Raw genomic sequence first — 23,161 nt, forward strand, 5'->3', positions numbered from 1 at the left:
GTGCTTCGCTTTTTCATAGAGAAGCTTCCTCCTTGCCTTTCGAAGCATCTTTTGGGCAAACTTCTTTCTCAGGCGCTTGATCTTCAGCTCTGCGAAATTCCTTCGCTTTTTCTTAAGGGTTTCTGGCACAGCAGGAACCTTCTTCTTCTTCTCTTCGGCACCCTCCATGGTTCCAGCCAGAAAAAGAGCTAAAGTCATGCTTTATATCAAAAGATCTGTGTAACACAATGTGCTGTTTTTCTTTCTTCTGCAAACTAAGAATTCTCTTACCCTGGTGGGCTTTTGCCCACCCAACAATCCAAACTTATTCCCTGCTTTTTCTTAACATGAGCCCCCAATCTAATCAGGTCATCGCTCTCACTCTTCCAAGTCATACTACATTGGTCTGTTCTCCCATTACTATAAAGAATACCATTGAGACTGGGTAATTTGTACACATGGCTGGGGAGGCCTCAGGAAACTTACAATCATGGTGGAAGGCAAAGCAGGCATGTCTTACATGGTGGTAGGCAAGAGGGAGAATGCGTGTATAGGATGAACTGTCAAACACTTATAAAACCATCAGATCTCGTGAGAACTCACTATCATAAGAACAGCCTGGGGGAAACAGCCCCCATGATCCAATCACCTCCCACCAGGTCCCACCCTGGACATGGAGGAATTACTGGGAAAACAATTCAAGATAAGATTTGGGTGGGGACACAGAGTCAAACCATATCACACACAGGTCTCAGTTCTGGCACAGTGTTGTGATCCACGCATGGGATGTGTGTTTGTTTTTTTCTTCTCCCCGTGTATAAATCCAGTGCATTATTCAAGACCAAGCCAAGTAGCTAGAAAGTTCTCATTCAATAATGTATTCCCAGGCCACCTAAAACACAGACTTTATGAGAACTCAATAAATATTTGTGGTTTCTGCTTCTATTCTCTTTGACCTCCTGCTCTGATTTCATAGTATTTGCTGGCTCTGACAGATGATTAAACACTTAGTTGTGTTGTGTTGTGCTGTGTTGGTTGTGTTGTATTGCTAGCATTTTTCATATATAACTATGTCTCACGAACGAGGCAGGAAGGGTATTTAGTCTTATGTATCAAATGACAAGCCTGTGCTTTTGATCAAATTAGGACTCCACATGGCATGGCTAAGTGTCTAGGAGAAGAGAAGAATAATACTTCACATTTTCTTCATGTTCCTCTAGGTACCAACTCAGGCACTTCAACAAATAATTGTTGCTTGGTTTTACAGTGGGATCCTCAAACTTATTCAGTCTATTGCCAAGGCATCACTGTTTAAGGAAAAGTATGAACCCTCAAGTTTTAATGTTTTAAATAAAATATTTTAACTGATATTTAGCTACCTTGTTTGGATGACTTATAGTAAGTAGCTTAGGTATTCTTTTATACTTCTGCATCTAAGTATGCTTAGTGGACACAAACAGGATTTCCTCAGGGACTAAACTTTTAAAACTCTATAAATGTGGAGTAGAAAAATGTAAAGGCAGGAGTCCAGATTAAGCAGAATTGTCAGTGATTTGAAATAAAAATTTTAAAAGGCCATTCTTCAGTCTGCTCAAGTTCTTCTTGTCAGAATGGCTTGGAATGGCCAGTCAAAAGCATAAAATGATGCCTGTTTCACAATCAATTACAATACCAAGGTAAATAAGGCTGTAGATTGAGAAAGGTTATAAACATAGTTTATCTGAATAAATGCATTTATTTATCTCCATTCCCTATTGTGACCTCACTAAAAGAGCAGTAAAGGACTAAAAGAGAAAAAAGATTCAGAAGAACAGGAGAAAAAGAAGGAATACAAAAGCAGACAAAGGATGTCAAAAAGTTCACAAGGAGGAAAGCAATTAAACAAGTGTTAACTGCCTTATCAGGAGACAGAAAGGTCTGGGACTTCAAGTAACAGTGTGTGTTTGTGTGTGTGTGCGCGTGTGCGTGTGTGTGCACAAAAACTAGGGGAGCATAGAGAGAAGCCAACAAGAATCAAGCTAATTTGTACTACAGGGTTCTTGAAAGGCTCAGAAATAAAAGCACCTAGGACCTCTGGAGATGGAGGTAATGAATTAAACGAAGTAAGAGGTTTGTTGGAAATCTTTAAAAAGGAGCAGTTGAAACATCTAGATCTTATTCCCCAACCTGGCTTAAAACAGGAAGTTAACTCTCTAGAGACTGACCAGCACAAAAGAGAAGACCTACAGATTCTGATATGTGCAAGAGATCTCCAATCAATTTGACCAATCAAATGGTCAAATCCCTGTCTAACACCCTCTAGTGAGACCCACCAGTGGATAAGCTCTGCCTACACAGAGTTTCGTGGCCTCTTTTTAAGGCCTCTTTCTTAAATATGAGGGGAGAGTCAAGGATCCCTAGACATTTGAAGAGAGTCTCCAACATGAAAGCAGAGACAAGACAAGCAAATAATCACATACAGAAATCAACCCTAAGAAAAAATGCTAATGCAGGAAACATAAGAAATCTTCAATAAAAACCATAATTAATATTCTCACATGGGCTAAGACACAATCCAATGAAGCAAGAACAAGAGGAATGTTCAGACAACGAAAAATAAAGTCCTTTGAAACTGAAAATATGGTTACAAAATACATAACAGAATTCATAGAAAAGTTGAATTACAAAGTTGAAGAAATATCCCAGAAAGCAGGCCAAAAATGTAAAAGAGGGTAAACAAGATAATAAGTTATAGACTCAAACAAAAAATAAATATCTAAACAACAAGAAACAAAAAGAAGATTTTCAAAGACATACCAAAAAGAAATCCTAAAATTTAAGGGTTCATTAAGGACTCAATATAATGAATTTTTTAAACCCACACCAAAGGTATATAACAGTGAAATTTTACAAAATAAGAAAGAGAAAATCATGAAAGATTAAAAAAGAAAAATGCATTCAAAATGGAAATTATGTTGGAATTAGATTTATTTAAAGTAAAAAAGCTGAAAATCAACTTTACTTGGGCTCATCAAAGAACTAAAGTTACAAGTCTATTCTCCCCTCCTCCAAATGGAGAAATGGACAAATCCAAAGCCAGAGTTGAGGTATGTTTATCTGGAGCAAAAGATGTTGAAGCCATAAACTGGTAGGAAAGCTTAAGTGGTCATTTGGAATTGGCATAGTGGAATTGCTGGAGGCTGAGTGTGGACTAGAGTGAAAGGGAGAAACTCCTGGGGATCACAATCAGGAACTCCTGGAGATCATGGTCAAGTGGGCGTCCACACTTTTATGAGTTTTACCTCCAAGAATCTCACTGATACAGGATGGGGGCCAGGGAAGTATTGGGTAAAGAAGGGCAGTGTCCCTGGAGAGGGCTCCATCCTCAGGCCTGTGCCCACAGACCTAAGTGAGAACAGGTACTCCTGCTTTTGTGCCCAAATGTTGCATTTTCCAAGACCACTCTGGCCCACCATGCCCCCTATCCTGTTTTCATATAAACCCATGGCCTTAGCAGGCACAGACGCAAGCAGCTGAATGTTGAGCAGAGCAGAGGAACACACCAGCAGACTGGCAGACCAGCGATGGTGGAACAACATGGCAGAGAAAGAGAGAAGGGGAGGGACATCTGGATGCCAAGAGGAGTTCGGCTGGGGGCGGTTAGAGAAGAGTCTGGCTGCTGGGCGGCCCAACTCCTGGGGAAGACCACATTTCCACTCCATCCCCCTCATCCAGCTCCCCATCCATCTCGATGAAAACCACCCCCACCATTCAATAAAACTTTACACTGATCCTTCCAGCCCACATGTGATCCGATTTTTCCGATATACTGGGCAAGAGCTCAGGATACAGAAAGCTGTCACACTGGCTCTCTGCTCTTGCAGTAAGGCAGGGGGTCTATTGAGCTGATTAACACAAGCCGTCTGCAGACAGCAAAGCTGAAAAAGCACACTGTAACACATGCCCACTTGGGCTTCGGGAGTCACAGATAACCATCCCTAGATGCTGCCATGGGGCCAAAGCTCAAAAGCGCTCCCCACAGCCCCTGTGCCTGCCCATCTGCATGCTCCCCCCTAGGAGTTTGAGTAGCAGGGCCATCAAAGGAGCAAGCCACACCCCTGTTGCATGTCCTGTGAGGAGAATAAGGGAACTCTCCTGTTTCATCACCAGGTTTTCAGGAAGAGAAAATGGGAAAGGTCATTTTAGGGTTCTTACACGGGTAGGGAAGAGTAACCACTGTGAAATACACCCAGAAGATTATCCACAACAAAGCCCTACTCTCCAGGGCAGAAAACCTTACCATATCATTATCTCATCTCAGGGAAGGGCATTTCTTCCACTCCAATCCCCTCTAGGCTTTTTGTCTCTCCTAGGCTGGGAAAATAAAGCTAAGAAACACTTGCCAAGTTCATTGTCCAAAGACACAGGACCACTAAACACTAAAATGTAATAATAAGATTATAGAACATTTCTCCTCCCCTACACCTTATCACTACACCAGTATGGCTCTGATATAATATCAACGGATTACAGCTCAAAAAGATACAAGACACAGATTCTCTCTGAGGAGAAATACTTAGACAAGCCCAGACAGGAGAAACAAAAACTAGAACATTGGAGAAATTTGAAGACTCTGATACTCACAGCTATAGAAAACATTAAACACAGCCCAAATCTTAGCCAAATTAACACAAAACTTCACTCTTGAAGGCCTGTTTACCTTTGCTTGTATTACCCAATACATCATATCTGGCTTTCAACAAATAATTACAAGGCAAGAAAAAAATTCTGAAGAGATAAAACAAGGATCAGAACCAGTCACAGCACAAAATATAAGGCATACGTGTTGGAATTATTGGACAGAGAATTTAAAATCACTATGATTAAGATGTTAAAGGCTTTAATAAAAAAGTAGACAACATGCAAGAACAGATGGCTGATGTAAGCTGAGACATGGAAACCCTAAGAAACAATCAAATAAAAATGCTAGAAATCAAAGCCACTATAACAGAAATGAAGAATGCCTTTAATGGGCTCATCAGTGATTGGATCTGGCTGCAGAGAGAATCAGTAAGCCTGAAGACAGTTCAATAAAAATTTGCCAAGATGAACCACAGGACAATTTCAAAGGATGTAACATAAAAGTAATTGGAATACCAGGGGAAAAAAAGAAAGAAAAAGGAACAGAAGAAATATCCAAAGCAGTAATAGCTAAGAAATTTCCAAAAGTAATGACAGACACCAAATCACAAATTCAGGAACCTCAGAGAACACCAAGCATGATAAATCACACACACACACACACACACACACAAATACATGGGTACATCATATTCAAACTACATAAAACCAAATACAAAGAAAAAAATCTTGAAAGAAGCCAGAGTAGAAAAAAACACCTTACCCATAGAGGAAAAAGTTAAGAATTACAACTGACTTTTCATCAAAAACCATACAAATAAGCAGATAATGGAGTGAAATACTTGAACTGTTGAGGGGAAAAATCACAACCTAAGATTCTAAATTGAGTGAGACTATCTTTCAAAAGTGAAAGACAAATAAATACTTTCTTCAACAACAATTGAACTGATTCATCACCAACAGATTGACCCTGAAAAAAATATTGAAAGAAGTTCTTCAGAAAGAAAGAAGTGATACAGGTGAGAAACTCAGAGCCACATAAAAAAAGAAAGAGCATTAGAGAAGGAATATATTGAGGTATAACCCAGGTTCAGTGGCTCATGCCTGTAATCCCAGCACTTTAGGAGGCCAATGTGAGAGGATCGCTTGAGCGCAGGAGTTCGAGACCAGCCTGAGCAACATAGTGAGACCTCATCTCTACTAAAAAAGTTTTTAAAAATTGGCTGGGCCTCGTGGCATGTGCCTGTAGTCCTAGCCACTCAGGAGACTAAGGCAGGAGAATTGTTTGAGCCCAGGAGGTCAAGGCTGCAGTGAGCCATCATCATGCCACTGAACTCTAGCCTGGACGACAGACCAAGAGTCTGTCTCAAAAGAATTAAATTAAATTAAATTAAATTAATTACGGCATAATAAAATATTTTATTTTTCTTATTTTTAATTCAACTAAAAATAATTTTAAGAGCGATAGTAATAACAATGTATAGAATGATCGCAGCATACAGATAAACGAAGTGAATGATAGCAGTATCATAAGAATCAGGAAAGAGGAATTGGAAATACTTTGTTATTAGATACCTGTACTACACTTGAAGATGTATAGTGTTATTTGAAGACAGACTTAGAAGAGTTAATAATGTATGTTGAAAATAAGAGTTTAAAAAAACTCAAAAAATAAATATTGCAATCTCATATCATACAACTGATAAGGCTGAGGGTCTATTGAGCTGATTAACACAAGCCGTCTGCAGACAGCAAAGCTGAAAAAGCACACTGTAACACATGCCCACTTGGGCTTTGGGAGTCACAGATACCCATCCCTAGATGCTGCCATGGGGCCAAAGCCCAAAAGCACTCCCCAGAGCGTCTGCACCTGCCCGTCTGCATGCTCCCCCTAAGAGTCTGAGTAGCAGGGCCATCAAAGGAGCAAGTCACACCCCTGTTGCATGTCCCATGAGGAGAATAAGGGAACTCTGTTGTTTCATCAGCAGGTTTTCAGGAAGAGAAACTAAGACAAAAGATTAAATGGAGTCATATAGAATGCTCAGTTAAAACCAGAGAGGGTTGAAAAAGAAGAAGAGGAAAAGCAGGGGAAAAAGAGCAAGCAAACTTTATTGAAGTGGAAAAATAGAGACCCTGAGAAAGAAGTTCTCCCAGAAGAAAAAATTAAGCTGAGAGACCACCTGGTAAGTTTGAGTGTGTTTAGAATGAACACTGTGTTAGCTAGTTTTCTATATACTAACTAAGCCAATGTAAAAACAAGGCAATAATTAACTCCAGATAAAATGAAAAGTTGTAAAAGAAAAGAAATATTTCAATATATTTAATCCACAATCTTAATAACATAAACAATAAATACTAATTTAACAAAAAAATGTGATATAATAATATTGGGTGAGAGTAGGGTAATATGAGGGTATAACACAACAAAATTCTATCTTCCTTAGAAAGAATATAATAGATCACATTTTTAAAAAAGATCTAGGAAAGGCAATGTAAGAACATTATTTCAAAATCTGAAGTAACTGCCCAAGAAATAACTAAAACAGCTAAAAAGGATAGCCTCTGTGGAATAGGGAATTAGGGATGGGGCAGGTAGTACTATTTGTTTGTTTGTTTGTGTATTGGTCTATTTACTATTCTAAGCCTAGTAGTTCTGGTATTACTATATGCCTTTTTAAAACATGTATTTTTATTCATTCCATAAAACAAAAAATATAAACTTTAAATAGAAAAAAAAAAACAAGCAGGAAGAGAACCAAAGGATATTCAGGGAGATTATTTAGAGTCTTGAGATGTTTGCAGCAGAGATGAAGAAAAGAGGGTGGATTAGAGGATCATTTAGGAAATAAAATTGATGGGAGTTGAAGATAAATTTGAAAACAGACATGAGGGAAACGTAGGTGTTGAGAGTAATTCATAGATTTCTGGCGAAATAATAAAATATGCTATTCTTCAAGACAGCAAACACCAGAAGGGGAGCAAGTTGGGTCTCAGGACTTGAATTTGGTTTTGGACAAGTGAATGTGAGGTACCTTTGAGACATCCAGGTAGAAATGTCTTCTGGGCAGGGAAGTATTTGTACCTGGAACTCAGAGAAGAGGTTTGGGTATGATATATATTTGGAAATTACATATCTGTAGATAATGACATCAATAAAATCGTTGAATTAGTGGAGGAAAACACAGGGCAGAAAGAAGACTACCTAAGATTGAGTTATAAATACCCAACATAAAGGTGGACCCATGGAAAAGAATAAGTGTGTGAAAGAGTTAGAAAAGGACTGGCCCAAGAGGGAAAGAAAACCCAGAGAGTATGGTGTCATAGAAAGCAAGGGAGTATTGAGTGGCAGAAGACATGATCAATGGTGTATAAAGAAAGAATATATTTCCTTTCATATGGTCCATTTTTTTAGGTGATCCAAGGTCAGAGTCTGGTTGGAATATCAAAGGACAATTTTGTGTACTGATATTTAATCATTTCAAAAGTAGTTTTAGCAAACTATAGTTTGAGGAGAAAACAACCATTTTAGTGTACAACAACTGTTCTAGTATTTCAAAAAAGGCTATTTCGGATGCATTAAAAATAAGAAAAGAGGAAGAAGAGAATGAGGAGCTAACACTGAGACACTAAGTTGACACTTCACATGTATAAACTCATTCAATCCTCACAAAGCCCTAGGACGTACTATTTATTGTTATTCCTATTTTTGAAAGGAGCAATTGAGGCATATAGAGGTCAAATAACTTAGATCATTTTATTCTTTTTTAAGGTCTACCTAGAAATATCTTGAGAAAACTTTTTTATAAATGAGTAGCTTCCTTATGGAGTAACCCTAAGCAACAGAACTGAAAGGCCTTCAGGGTTCCCCAACCCCCAGGTTGTGAACCAGTACCAGTTCATGCATGGCCTGTTAGCAACCGGGCAGCACAGCAGAAGGTGAGCGCCAGGCAGTGAGCATTACTGTCTGAGCTCTGCCTCCTGTCAGATGAGCTGTGGCATTAGATTCTCACAGAAGCATGAACCCTATTGTTAACTGCACATGTGAGGGATCTAGGTTGCGTGTTTCTTATGAGAATCCAATGCCTGATGATCTGAGGTACAACAATGTCACCCTGAAACCATCCGTCCTAAAATGGTTGGGTACTGCTGGCTTAGGGTATTATTCTTCCCACATACATTCAGAGATTACTTAAGGAAAGTGTGTTGACCTTTTTGCATGGAAAAGAATATATTATTAACTTTATGTATGATAAATATTTGTCTTAACCTTAAGAAAATCCTAAGTCCCTAGGTTATGGGTAGAAAGAGGAAAGCAATGGTGAATGTCCCCCAGCTGATCAGTGCTAAGTTCTTCCAATTCTTTCTTTGTTATGTTTTTAGAAGACAATCTTCCCTTTTTAGTCCATTTGCTATCATCCCAATTCTGTTTCTGGTTTTTCTTTCATCTCCTAACATTATCTTTTCCAGCAGTTCTTCAACTCATCCATCTTGTGTACCACTGACATATTTATCTTCCTAAGACACCTTTAGTCACGCCATCCTGCACTTAAACAAGAACCACCAGTTGCCTACAAATACGTGTCAAGATCCATAGCCTCGCAGGCAGGATGAACCACAATCTCAACAACCCTTATTCTCAGCCTTATATTCTCATACACCCAATTGCCTGCATCTGAGTCATTCTATACTTCGTCTCAGCTTTCTTGGACTTACTTCATGCATGTAAGTTCCTTCATTTGAAATTCTGTTCCACTTTCTCTGCTTATTCAGATCTTAACCATTTTCAATATCCTATTCTTTTCATGAATGTTTATTTTCTCCTGCAACATTCCAGGTCCTGATCATCTCTCCCCTTGTGATTTTATGCCAATTGTTTAATAAGCCTCTTTTAGCAGTGCATCAAAAACTATTGCAACATGGTTTGAATTTTAATTTTATTTTCTTACCAGCATATTGGAATTACATGATTTGATTTCTCAATTTTATTTTGAGCTACTTGAGAGTAGACACCAATCGCATACAACTAAAAAGCCACTATTTTAATCCAAGTCACTACAATAGGGGTAAAGATACAGCTATGAACAAGTCAGACAGAGTCCCAGTTCACACAAAGCGTATTGTCTCCATCCTTTCTAGCACCAGCCAGTCTTTTCTGTGTTAATGGAGCTAAAACTGTATTCAGTGACTATGCTTACCCATAACTCCTGCTAGCATATCATAAATCAGACTTTTTATGTTATACAAAATGTCCATGGAACATGAAAAAATTATCAAAAGAAGTCTATCTTCCCAGCAAAGCAAATAAATTCCCTCCTTCTCCATACCCAAATATCTTTTCTCCTATCAGTAAAAATATTCATAAGAAAATTTGTATTGACTCCTGTTTCAGTTGCTGTCTTAGTCCATTTTTCTATAACAGAACACCAGAAACTGGGCAATTTATATAGTAAATAAATTTATTTCTTACAGTTGTAAGGGCTGAGAAGTCTAAGGTTGAGGTGCCACCTTGGTGAAGGACTTCTTTTAGGTGGAGACTCTTCCCAAGGTGGATCAGGGTATCACATGGCGAGGAACTGAGCATGCTGGCTCAGGTTCCTCTTCTTCTTATAAAGCCACCGGTCCCACTCCCATGATAACCCATTAAACCAGTAACCCATCAATCCATTAATGAATTAACCCATTCAGCAGGGCAGATTCCTCATGACCCCATTGCCTCTTAAAGGCTCCACATCTTAATACTGCCACATGGGGGATTAAATTTCAACATGAACTTCAGAGTAGACAAATATTCAAATCATAACAGTGACTTAGGCTGGTTTTATTATGGGGACCATGTTCAGATAAATTCTTTGTACTTTGTAAGGTCATCTGTTTTATGAGACCCAGTGGAGACTAAATGCCCACTCCCTCTGGCATGATATATTCCTTTTTTTCTAAATGTCAGTATATACACTATATCAAATTCTAGGTGGATTACAAAGCCACCTAATCTTTCTGTGCTACATTTTCTCTCTTCAAAAATCAGACAATTATAGTTGATAATCTTGAAGATTCCTCCAGTTATAGAATTCTATTATTATATATACATATATGTATAATAATATATAAGTATGCATATATGTCTATCATTACATATAATATAATTATATCTATATAATTACATATAATATATCTATATAATTACATATAATGTACCTATAATATATCTATATTACATATGATTATATCTATATAATTACATATTGTATATAATTATACATACACATAATTCTATTAGTATACACATATACCCACATATATATGGGTAATATTCTCCAGCCAATATTCATTGTTTGGAGAACTGATTGTTAAAAGAGCATGACTTCCTCCTCCTCTTTCTCTCTCTCTCTGTCACTCCTCTCTCTCACCATGCGATCTCCACGCAGCTGGCTTCCCTTCACCTTCCACCTTGAGTGGAAGCAGCCTCCAGCCCTCACAAGAATCATCTGCTGGTGCTGCGCCTCTTGTACAGCCTGTAAGTCATGAATCAAATACGCTTCTTTTCTTTATAAATCTCCCAGCCTCAGATATTCTTTTATAACAACACAAATGGACTAAGACAGTTGGCTTTTGGAAAATCTCTTTTATACAATATAGTACATTTGACAATATCAAAACCAGATAAAATCCCTAATAATTCCTTCAGCTCTCCTGACAGAAACAGAGGCAATCCTGCATTATAAGAAGGACAGATAAAGCCTATTCTAGTGTTTCTCAAACTTTGATGTGCATATGATTCACCTGGGGAATATGGTTAAAATTCAGATTCTGATTCAGAAAGTTTGGAGTGAGGGCTTGTCATTCTGAACAATAAGTCACGATCCTTAATTTGTCAAAAGCCAACCAATTTGTACCTCACAGAATATAAATGCCTTTTTAATTTGTGGCACTGTGAGTGTGATGAAACTGATATAAAGGCATCTAATGACTAGTGACATCTCACCATAGTTTAGGCTTGGCATAGTTCCCCACCCCCGAATGTATCCTTCCAGCCTGGTGCTTCATTATACCTGGGCACTTCCCTGCAAGTATATCACATTCTATTTTAAGCAGCATGCCAAGGTTCATGTCATCCAAAGATGTTAGCAAGCCTAATTCTCAATCAGTTTGGTAATGGGCAATATCCATTTGCATATTTCTTTATCATCTTTCCAGACCAACTGTCAAGCCCATGGCTGTTCTTCTAGTTGTACTTATCTGACTTAACAGGCCTATCACAATTGTGAAGTTTCAAAAGGACTGTCATCTCCACTTGTCTCCACATACCAAGCCCAATTACTAAGACCCAAAAGCCCCTTTTAGCACATTGCAGCCAGTACTTGTTAAGGGACAACAAATGTTGCCACTGTGTATTTGTGGTGTGGGTGAAATTCAAGAATTGTACTATTTGAGCCTATGCAACTCTTAGATACAGTTCTGAGTAAGTCATAAAATTTCCATAATTATCCTTTTTGAAGTTCCAGAGATGAATTATCTGTGATATATGATAAGCATGTCAAGCCAATATTCACTGTCTGGAGCACAATCCCAATCCTATCAAGATGAGCTTGTCTAGCACTGTCTGTATTCACATCTGGTATTGTCAAATAAGCAAAGTAGACCTTGATGTACCAGGCAGGCAGCAATGCGGCAAGTCATCTCTCATCATGCACAGTTGCCTTAACAGGCTGTCATCTTGGTTCACGGCAATGCAGAGTATCAGCTACAGATGCCAAAATCACAATGTATCCTCCAGTTCAAGGAAAAGTTTTCTCTAAAAACTACAAAAGAATAAATACAACCAACATAACACAACCCAAATGGCAACTGCAACCTGCTCATATTCAAGAATCATTAAGGGATGCTAATTAATTTATTTTCTCAAAACTTCCCAAGTACATTCTTTGAGTGAATTTTATAGCATGGATTCAATCCAATCTTTTTTTTCAGGGAAAAACAAATCTGGGGGCTTTGCCTAGCATTGGCCATGGTTCCACACCACATCTGAGACAGCTAAAAATATTATTTTCCTGCTGTGAGATGTTGTCTCAAGAAAAGAATGATGGTTCCTTTTCCTAGCATTGTTACCAGTTGAATATCGCATTCCCATCTCCCACAATTTCCATTTGTTTGCATTTATTACCTAGTTTCAGCTTCCATAGGTGGGAATTTCTGCCCAATCATAAGGCAGGTAGCAGGCATAGCCTTGTAAGAGGTTCCTCTTTTGCCCCTGCCCAAGAAAGTAGTGTTTAAAAAAAAAAAAAAAGTTAGGGATAATGGGACTTCTACTACTAAACAATAAAGTAGCACATATTTTCAGGCCTCAGTTAGCCATATGACAGAAAGTCACTATCCAGCTCACTGTATGCTAAGAATACACTGAGTCAAATTAGGAGTAATTAAAAGAATGTCCTGAATACTGTCTCTCTCTTCCATACACACAAGGGCAATCCAGACCCAAGACATATGGATACAGGAAAACCAAAAAATTTTGTGGCAAAGGAGGAATACAGAATCACTATGATGGCATCGAACCCTATTCCTTTTTTTCCCCAATGCCACATTCCAAAAACTTGTCCAAAAGATGTTCCTCCCCTTTGCTGCCTATAGACTTGGATGAAACACATGTTCACCCAAGTGAGTCAGCAGTCTTTTCATGCCTCATCACCTCTTAGGTTTATTAATAGGCATTCTAATTGCTCATCCCAGTTCTCATCCAAACTGTTACTCTGTGTGTGATCAGGGATATCGGTCCATGTATTATTATATTTTTAGTTCAATTTTTTACATTGCCAGCAACTAAATGCATACCTTGGTCCAATGAAATGTGGTTTGAGGGACCAAACTTGGTGCTGCATACCTTAAATGACATTCTTAGCCATTGCTTGGGTGACTAAGTAAGAAAAGACCAAAGCAGATTACATATCTACTTCAGGCAGGACCCATCTCAAGCCAGCTGGGACTACTAGTGAGGGTCCTAGGTATCCATTTGCTAGCTAAATGCCAGCTCCTAAACTCAGGGAATCTTGCCTAAAGCCATCTTTAGATGATTCTTTTGTTCTTGACATTTACCTTATTACCAGCTTCAATGAGAGGCAAATAAATATATCATTTTTCCATCCATAATTTCATAACTTGAAATGCTGCTCAGGTTATGTACCTAAGTAGCTATTTCCAGAGGCTGGACAAGACAGCCTCTACATCTCAGTCCTCCTCTGAGCCACCAACTGCATTTTTCTGGTTGGCATATACATAGGCCATTTTAATTCATCCTTGGAGTTCCTACAGGGATTTCATAATTACAATCTAGGAAGGAAAGAAGAAGGGAGGGAGGGAAGGAGGGAGGGAGAATGTGTTGCCTCGCTATGCTTTAAGGCCTTGGCAAGTCCAAGCTCTTACTGTTCTATGGGTATACTGCCCTCAATTTTGAGCATTGCTCGTTACCCTTGCTTCTTCAGCCAATGTTTTATGACCTACTTATCAAATGGGGTCAAACATCTAGACTGCAGCACATCCTTGATTTGAGGGCTTCTATAAGTAAACCAGGAAACTCACTTTACTTTAACAAGGAGAGAAACCTATGATTAAAACCATCCAGCACCAAGAGCTGGCAGTTTTGGGGGCTCCTGTTGTTGGTCCTAAGAGCAAAGTAGCAATATATTTATGGATACAGTGTCTTCAGGGCCGTAGCAAGCGGAGCATTCCTATAAATATACCATTTCTATTTTAACACTGAACTCTGTTGAGGTGCTCCTTCCTTATCGGAATGAATCTGACATTATCTAGGACATCAAGGTACTTTAGGTCTCAGAATTATTTGAAATCCCTGAGTGGTGGGAACAATCACCACTAAAGTCCAGTAAAAGGGCAATAATTGTCTTTTGAAGGGGCCATATCTTGTCTTGACATCAGGTATCTTCAAATTCAATATTCTTCCAGCAGTCACAGCTTAGAGCAAGGAGAACAGTGTTAACAACTTTGGCAAGAGACTACAGTCTGCACATATCTGTCTAGATAGTAAAACACTCCAAAATAATTTGTACAGTAGGCCAACCCAAATAGTGCTGTTTTGGGTTACAGCTCTCTGTAAGTCTTCAAAGCCTGTTTTTATTTTGGATACCTTTCAAATTCATATTTTTATTTCTTGTCACTCGATATATTTTAGCTAGCAAGATGCTCAGGAACAGCGTAAGGTGTCCCCCAAGCCCAAAATGCCCCACAGATTTTTGTGTCTCCTTTCTTACTAGCAGAGCCTAGCAAACACATTCGTTCATTCTCTGCCTTCTGTGGACTGTCTCGCGTGGCCTCCAACCCAAGTCACTCTCAAGTGTTTAACGGATTGAGCTGTATTTTAACCACACGGATTAGCCATCTTCATCTAATCATAGATGCCAGTACTGTTCTCAGATCCTCCTGGGCTTTCCCCTCTGACAGGGAAACTCCTGTTATCATTAATGCATATACCAACTTGCATTTGACTAAACCTTACGTCACCAACTCGTCAAAATATACCGGAGAATTCAACTACCTGTGGTAGAGAATGGTGAGTGTAGATCAATCACTCCCCTGAAAAGGGACATTTTGCCAGATTTCTTCTAAGACTAGGGCAGAGAAGGACAAAAATCACCAAGATTCTCACAGCATCCCAGTCATATTACCCTATTGGATTTCCCGAATAGGTTCACCCATGTCTGACACGATGGGGGTTACCGATGGAGCTACTTGGTTTAAGCCACAGTAAACGAGTTACTTTACAGGAGTCACCCATTTTTCTTCCCACAAGCGAGAGAGGAACGGTTGTCAAGCAAGCTGTTGGAAATTAGTATCGTTCTACTATATTTTAATTTTTATTATTTTTTAAATAAATGTTATTGTGTATATTTGGGGTTTACAATATGATGTTATTGGATACATTTAAACAGTAAAATGGTTACTGTAGTGAAGCAGATTAACATACCTATCATCTCACATGGTCACTTTCTTTTTGTGGCAAGAGCAGCTAAAATGTGCTTATGTAATGAAATCCCTAATAAAATCTAATTTCATTAGCTGTAGTCTTCATGTACATTAGATCTCTAGACCTGTTCATCCCACATATCTGCTACTTTGTATCCTTTGACCTGTATCACCCCATTTCCTTCACATCCCCCCACCCCAGTAACCACTGTGTTATTCTCTGTCTCTATGTATTTGACATTTTAAAAAAGATTCCATATGTAAGTGAGATCATTAAATACATTTCTTTCTGTGTCTGGCTTATTTCACTTAGCATAATGTCCTCCAGCTCCATCCATGCTGTGACAAACTGGCAGCATCTCCTTTTTTAAGGCAGAATAGTATAGTATAGTGTCATATATGGTATAGTATCATATATCCATTTGCCCGTCAGCAGACACTTTATCCACTTGCCCATCAGCAGACACTTACACTGTTTCCCTATCATGGGCACTGTGACTAATGCTGTAATAAACATGAGAATGCATATATCTTTATGAGTTAGTGATTTTGTCTCTTTTGGGTATGTACCCAGAAGAGGGATTGCTGGGTCATACGGTTGTTTTATTTTTAATTTCTTTAGGAATCTCTACTATAGTGTTTATCCACTATCCTCTATAGAGATTATAGTGTTTATCCATAAAGGCTACACCATAAAGGTGTATCTATATATCCATAAAGGCTACACCAATCTACATTCTTACTATTGGATTAAATGACTCTGTTATATATTTAAATTAAAGCTGAAATTTCTTGTTATCCTTCTGGGATTTGGGTATTGTTTAATATTCACTATGGAGGAAGGTTTGGACAATTCTAAGATTTCTTAATTAACATACTCAATTAAAATCAGGCAAAGGGTAGAAGTCGTCCCAGCAACAGCAAAGCCTTCCATTCACAATTACACTTCTTCCAACGATGCACTCAGCTGCACGTTACGTGTATTGGGTTTTTGTTGTTGTTTTGTCTCTTTTTCACTGTTTTTTGTTTGTTTGTTTTGCTTTGTTTTTTGAGACGGAGTCTCGCTCTGTCGTCCAGGCTGGAGTGCAGTGGTGCGATCTCGACTCACTGCAAGCTCCTGCTCCCGGGTTCACGCCATTCTGCTGCCTCAGCCTCCCAAGTAGCTGGGACTACAGGCACCCACCACCACGCCCAGCTAATTTTTTGTATATTTAGTAGAGACGGGGTTTCACCGTGTTCACCAGGATGGTCTCTATCTCCTGACCTTGTGATCCTCCCGTCTCGGCCTCCCAAAGTGTTGTATTTCTTTAACACTATTTTTTTTTCCATTTGTTTCAAGTGTGCTTGTAACTGATTATTGAAACCTTTTTATGATGACTGCCTTAAATTTCCTGTTGGATAGTTTCAACATCTCTATCAAGTCAGCATTGGCACTGGTGAATTTTCTCTTCTCATTCATGTTAAGATTTTTCTGATTCTTATAATAAGTTATTTTTATTGTATTCCGGACATTTCAGGTATTCCTGTGAGACTTTAGGACTTATTTAAATCTTCCGTCAAATAGCTTTTTTTTTCTGACACCAGGCCAGTGTGGGAGAGGAGAAAGGAGGAACCTTTTCATTACTGCTAGATGGGGATGGAAGTCCAAGCTCCCATTGTGGTCTCTGCTGACAGCACAGGGAAGGAAAGAGCTCATTATAGCCAGATGAGGGTAGAAGTCCAGTTTCCTCACTCAGCCTTTGCTGAAGGGGAAGTAGCCCGTTTACTCTGGGTTGTAATGGTTGCATTAGGGTAGTGAGTGTCTAAAATATTTCATTCTTTCTAGACTGCCATTTTCATGGTCCCTTAACTAGAGAGAATTGCTTTTCTTTGAGATTTTTTTTTTTTTTGTCTATGCCCATTGGTATTTCCAGACTGCCCCATTCTTCAGCGCCCAGTCCAGGGTATGTAAATCAACAACAATAACAAAACAGAAACAAGAAACTCTGCTAAAGTTTCTACAAGTCCCAGGTCTCTAGCTTGTCATCTCTACCTTCAAAAATCTTCTGTGTTTGCTTCATAAATAATGTTTAGGATTTTTAACTGTAATTGGTGGGAGAACTAGGAAGAAGTTTGTCTAATTCATCTTATCATATAACCAGAGAAAGCGGAATTGTCTTTTAAAACAGAAAAATCAACTTTCTCCAGAAAATTTTAACAGGACTTGGTATTTTATGACATAATATTCAAAATGTTCAGTATGCAATCTAAAATTACTCAAAATATCAAAATCTAGGAAAATGTGTGCAATTACCAAAGGAAAAGACAATCAAGAGATGAAAACCCTTAGATGACTTAGATATTGGAATTATCAGAAAAATACATTAGAGCAGCCATTATTAACTATCCTGTGAGGCAAAGGTGAAAATTCTTAAAACGAATAAAAAAAAGCTTTCAGCTAGAAACTAAAACAAATGATATCAAAACCTTACAATTGAAAAATACAATATTGGGAATAAAAATATCAGTGTATGGGTTCAATAGCAGAATGGAGGTGAAAAGGGAAGAGACACTTAGAAGACAGGTTAAGGCAGGGGTCCCCAACCCCAGCCACAGACTGGAGGCCTGTTAGGAACCAGGCTGCACAGCAGGAGGTGAGCTGAGCGAGGATTGCAGCCTGAGCTCTGCCTCCTGTCAGGCCAGCAGGGGCATTAGATTCTCATAGGAACACAAACCTTATTGTGAACTGCCCATGCGAGGGATCTAGGCTGCACATTCCTTATAAGAATCTAATGCCTGATGATGTGTCACTGTCTCCTAGAACCTCCAGATGAGGCCATCTAGTTTCAGGAAAACAAGTTCAGGATTCCCACTAATTTTATGTTATGGTGAATTGTATGATTTTATCGTTACGTATTACAACATAGTAACAATAGAAATAAAGTGCACAATAAATGTAATGCCCTTGAATCATCCCCCACCCACCCTTTGCACAGAAAAATTGGCTTCCACGAAACTGGTCCCTGGTGCCAAAAAGGTTGGGGACCACTGGTTAAGGGATTATCCAATCTGAAAAACAAAGCCATAAAGAGATTAAAAATAAAATTAAAAGAGCTTTAGGAAAATGTGAGACAATATTAAATGGTCTAATATTCATACCATTAGCATCACGGAGGAAGAGGAGAAACAATTAGTAAAGGGAAATATATCTGAAGAAATACTACTGAAACTTCCCAGATTTGAGGAAAGACATAAATCTACAGATTTAAGTAGTTTGGCACACTCCACAGAGGAAAACCCAAGGAAAACCAAATCCAGGCATGTAAGAATAAAACTGCTGAAAACCAGAGGTTAAGAAAAGCCATGAAAGCAGCCATTTAAAATGCCACTTTATATATAAGGGAAGAACAACATGAATGATTGTGGATTTCTCATCAGAAACTAGGGAGGCTGGAAAACTGTGGGACGACATCTTCAAAGTGCTATAAATAAATAAATAAATAAATAAATAAATAAATAAATAAATAACTGTCAACTCGCAATTCTATGTCCAGTGAAAATATCCTTCAGGAATAATGACAAAATAAATATATTCTCAAATGAAGGGATCCTAAGAGAATTTGTAAGAGAATTTGTTGCCAGTAGACTTGCTCTAAAACAAATGGTAAAAGACATTTTCCCAGCTTAAGAAAAATGATACCAGAGAGCTATCTGGAACTTCAGGAATGAAGGAAGAACAATATAAGTAGGTATATATCCGGGTAAATATTTTAAGAATTGTTTTTCTCCTCCTAAGTTCTTTATATATAGCCAACAAAAAGAAAAATTGTAATATTTCTTGATGCAGGTTTTCAGTTTATGTAGATGTAAAATGTGACAACTATAACAGAAAAGGAAAGGTTAAAGGGGAGATTTCTACACTTTGCTTGAAATGGCAAAATATTAACTCAAAGACAGTTAAGTAGGTATATTGCAATCTGCACAGGTACACATGCTAGATAGTCAAAAAGCCAATAATGATATAAAATACAACATTTTAAAAATAAAACCATCCAAAAAAAGTTAATAAAAGACTATCAATTACTCAATGCCCATAAATTCAAAAATATAGATAAAATAGAATAATTGAATGACAGAAACTGCCAAGATTCACTGATAAATTTGATAAAGAAATAGATAAAATAAATAATCACATCTCCATTAAAGAAATACTAAGTTTGTACATACAAACGTTTCCATAAGAAAAGTCTATTCCCAGAGCATTTGACTGAAAAATTATGGTGTACATTCAAAGAAATGATACAAACTCTATACAATGCCTTTCCAGAACATTCCTCAATTCATTTTATGAGACCAGCATAACCCAATACCTAAACCAGACACAGATATAGCAAGAAGTAAAAACTATAGAAAAATATTCATGAATATGGACACAAAGATTTTCAACAAAATATTAGCTAATAGAATCTTGCAGCATGTGCAATATGTCAGAAAGATAATATATCATGACCAAGTGGAATTTTCCCAGTAGTTCAAAGCTGATTCAACATTAAAATATCAATCAATATGGTTTACAATATAAACAGAAAATATTACATAATCATCTCAATAGATGCAAAAAAAGCATGTTATAAAATTTAATAGCCACTGATATGGACTAGGAATATAAACTTCATTAGCCTAATCAAGGACATCTAAAAAATCTCTACATTCTACATCAGACTTAATGATGAAAAAATAAATGCCTTGGCTCTGATAATGGGCAGCTACAAAGAAACAAAAACCAAACAAACAAAATAACCTATAAACTACATTATATTTACCAATTAAAGGTCTAAACCTTTCCCCTAAGATCATTGATGAGGCAAGGATGTCTGTTTTCCACCTCTCCTATTTAATATCATATTGATAGTCCTAGCCACTGCAATAAAGCAATAAAAGAATCAATGGCCTACAGATTGGAAAGGAGCAAATAAAATTATCTCTATTTACAGATTAATGACCATCTACATAGAAAATCTAAAGTAATCCAGTAAGAAGCTCCTAAAACTAATAAATGAATTTAGCAAGGTTCCAAGATACAAGGTCAATATATAAAAACTAGTTATATTTCTGTATTCTAGCAACAAAAAAGTGGAAATCAAAATTTGGGGATGGGGAGTACCATTTAAAATAGCATCAGAAATACAAATAAATGAAATACGTACACATTTAACAAGATAAGTGCAAGATAAGTATGCTCAAAAATATTAGACACTGATGAAAAAAGCCAGAGACCAAAACAAATGAAGAGAGATAATGTGTCCACAGACTGTGTTAATCAATATTGTTGAGTACCACTTGTCTTAAAATTTATCTACAGATTTAAGGCAGTTCTAAACAAAATCCCAGCAGGACTTTGTGGAGATATTAGCAAACTTATTCTAAAATTTATATGGAAAGGAAAAGGACTTAGAATAGCCAAAACAATTTTGAAAAAGAAGAACAAAGTTGGAGGATTTATATTACAATTACATAATTTCAAGACCAAAAATAAAGCTACATGGTGAAAACTGTGTGGTGTTGGTGAAAGGACAAATATAATAATGATGCAGAATAGAGAACCCATAAATAGATTCACAAAAATATAGGCAATTTTTTTTTTACAAAAACACAATGGAAGTTCAATGGAGCAAAAATAGTCATTTCAACAAATGGTGCTAAAACATCGACATAAAAAAAAAATCCTCAACACATATCTCATACCTGATTTAAAAAGATTAACTCAAATGGATCATAAGCCTAAATGTAAAATATACAACTTTAAGAGGAAAACAAAGGAGAAAATTTTTGTGACCTTGAGTTAGGCAAAGATTCCTTAGATAAGACACCAAAAGCACACGCCATTTTTTAAAAAGGTGATGAAATCAGTATCAGCAAAATTAAATTATTTCTGCCTCTGAAAAACACTTTAAAAATGAACTGAAAGCCACAAACTGGGAAAAAATGTTTACAACAAATTTTATTACTGACAAAGGACTTGTATAAAGAGTAAAGAAGGGTCACAGGCAAGATGGCCAAATAGGAACATCTCCGTTCTGCATCTCCCAGTGAGATCAATGCAGAAGGTGGGTGATTCCTGCATTTCCAACTGAGGTACCCAGCTTATCTCACTGGGACTGGTTAGACAGCGGGTGCAGCCCACGGAGGGTAGGCCAAAGAAGTGTGAGGCATTGCCTTACCCAGGAAGCACAGGAGGTTGGGGAACTCCCTCCCCTAGCCAAGGGAAGCCATGAGGGACTGTGCCATGAGGAATGGTGCATTCTGGCCCAGATACCACACTTTTCCCATGGTCTTCACAACCCGCAGACCCGGAGATTCCCTCGGGTGCCTACGCCACCAGGGCCCTGGGTTTCAAGCACAAAACTGGGTGGCCGTTTGGGCAGACATTGAGCTAGCTGCAGGAGTTTTTTTTTTTTCATACCCCAGAGGCACCTGGAATGCCAGCAAGACAAAACCACTCACTCCCCTGGAAAGGAAGCTGAAGCCAGAGAGTCAAATGGTCCAGCACAGTGGATCCCATGCCCACAGAGCACAAGCCAAGATCCACGGGCCTGAAATTCTCACTGCCAGCACAGCAGTCTGAAGTTGACGTGGGACACTCAAGCTTGGTGGGGGAAGGGGCATCTACCATTACTGAGGTTTGAGTAGGTGGTTTGCCCCTCACAGTGTAAACAAAGCCACCAAGAAGTTCAAACTGGGTGGAACCCACTGAAGTTCCACAGAGCCACTGTAGCCAAACTGCCTCTCTAGATCTGTCCTCTCTGGGCGAGGCATCTCTGAAAGTAAGGCAGCAGCCCCAGTCAGGGGCTTATAGAAAAAACTACCATCTCCCCAGGACAGAGAATGTTGGGGAAGGGGCAGCTGTGGGCACAGCTTCAGAAAACTTAAACGTTCCTACCTTCCCAGCTCTGAAGAGAGCAGCGTGTCTCTCCCAGCACAGTGCTCGAGCTCTGCTAAGGGATAGATTGCTTCCTCAAGTGGGTCCCTGACCCCCATGCCTCCTGACTGGGAGACACCTCCCAGCAGGGGTCAACAGACACCGCATACTAGAGAGCTCCAGCTGGCATCTGGTGGGTGTCCCTCTGGACAAAGATTCCAGAGGAAGGAACAGGCAGCAATCATTGCTGTTCTGCAGCCTCTGCTGGTGATACCCAGGCAAACAGGGTCTGGAGTGGACCTCCAGCAAACTCCAGCAGACCTGCAGCTGAGGGACCTCACTGTTAGAAGGAAAACTAACAAACAGAAAGGAATAGCATCAACATCAACAAAAAGGATGTCCACACAGAAACCCCATCTGAAGGCCACCAACATCAAAGACCAAAGGTAGATAAATCCACGAAGATGAGGAGAAACCAGTGCAAAAAGGCTGAAAATTCCAAAAAGCAGAATGCCTCTTCTCCTCCAAAAGATCACAAGTCCTCGCCAGCAAGGGAACAAAACTGGACAGAGAATAAGTTTGACAAATTGTCAGCAGTAGGCTTCAGAAGGTGGGTAACAACAAACTCCTTTGAGCTAAAGGAGCATGTTCTAACCCAATCCAAGGAAGCTAAGAATCTTGAAGAAAAAG

This window comes from Colobus angolensis, unplaced genomic scaffold (genome assembly GCF_000951035.1).
Source record: "Colobus angolensis palliatus isolate OR3802 unplaced genomic scaffold, Cang.pa_1.0 Scaffold11, whole genome shotgun sequence".
Classification (NCBI taxonomy): Eukaryota; Metazoa; Chordata; class Mammalia; order Primates; family Cercopithecidae; genus Colobus; species Colobus angolensis.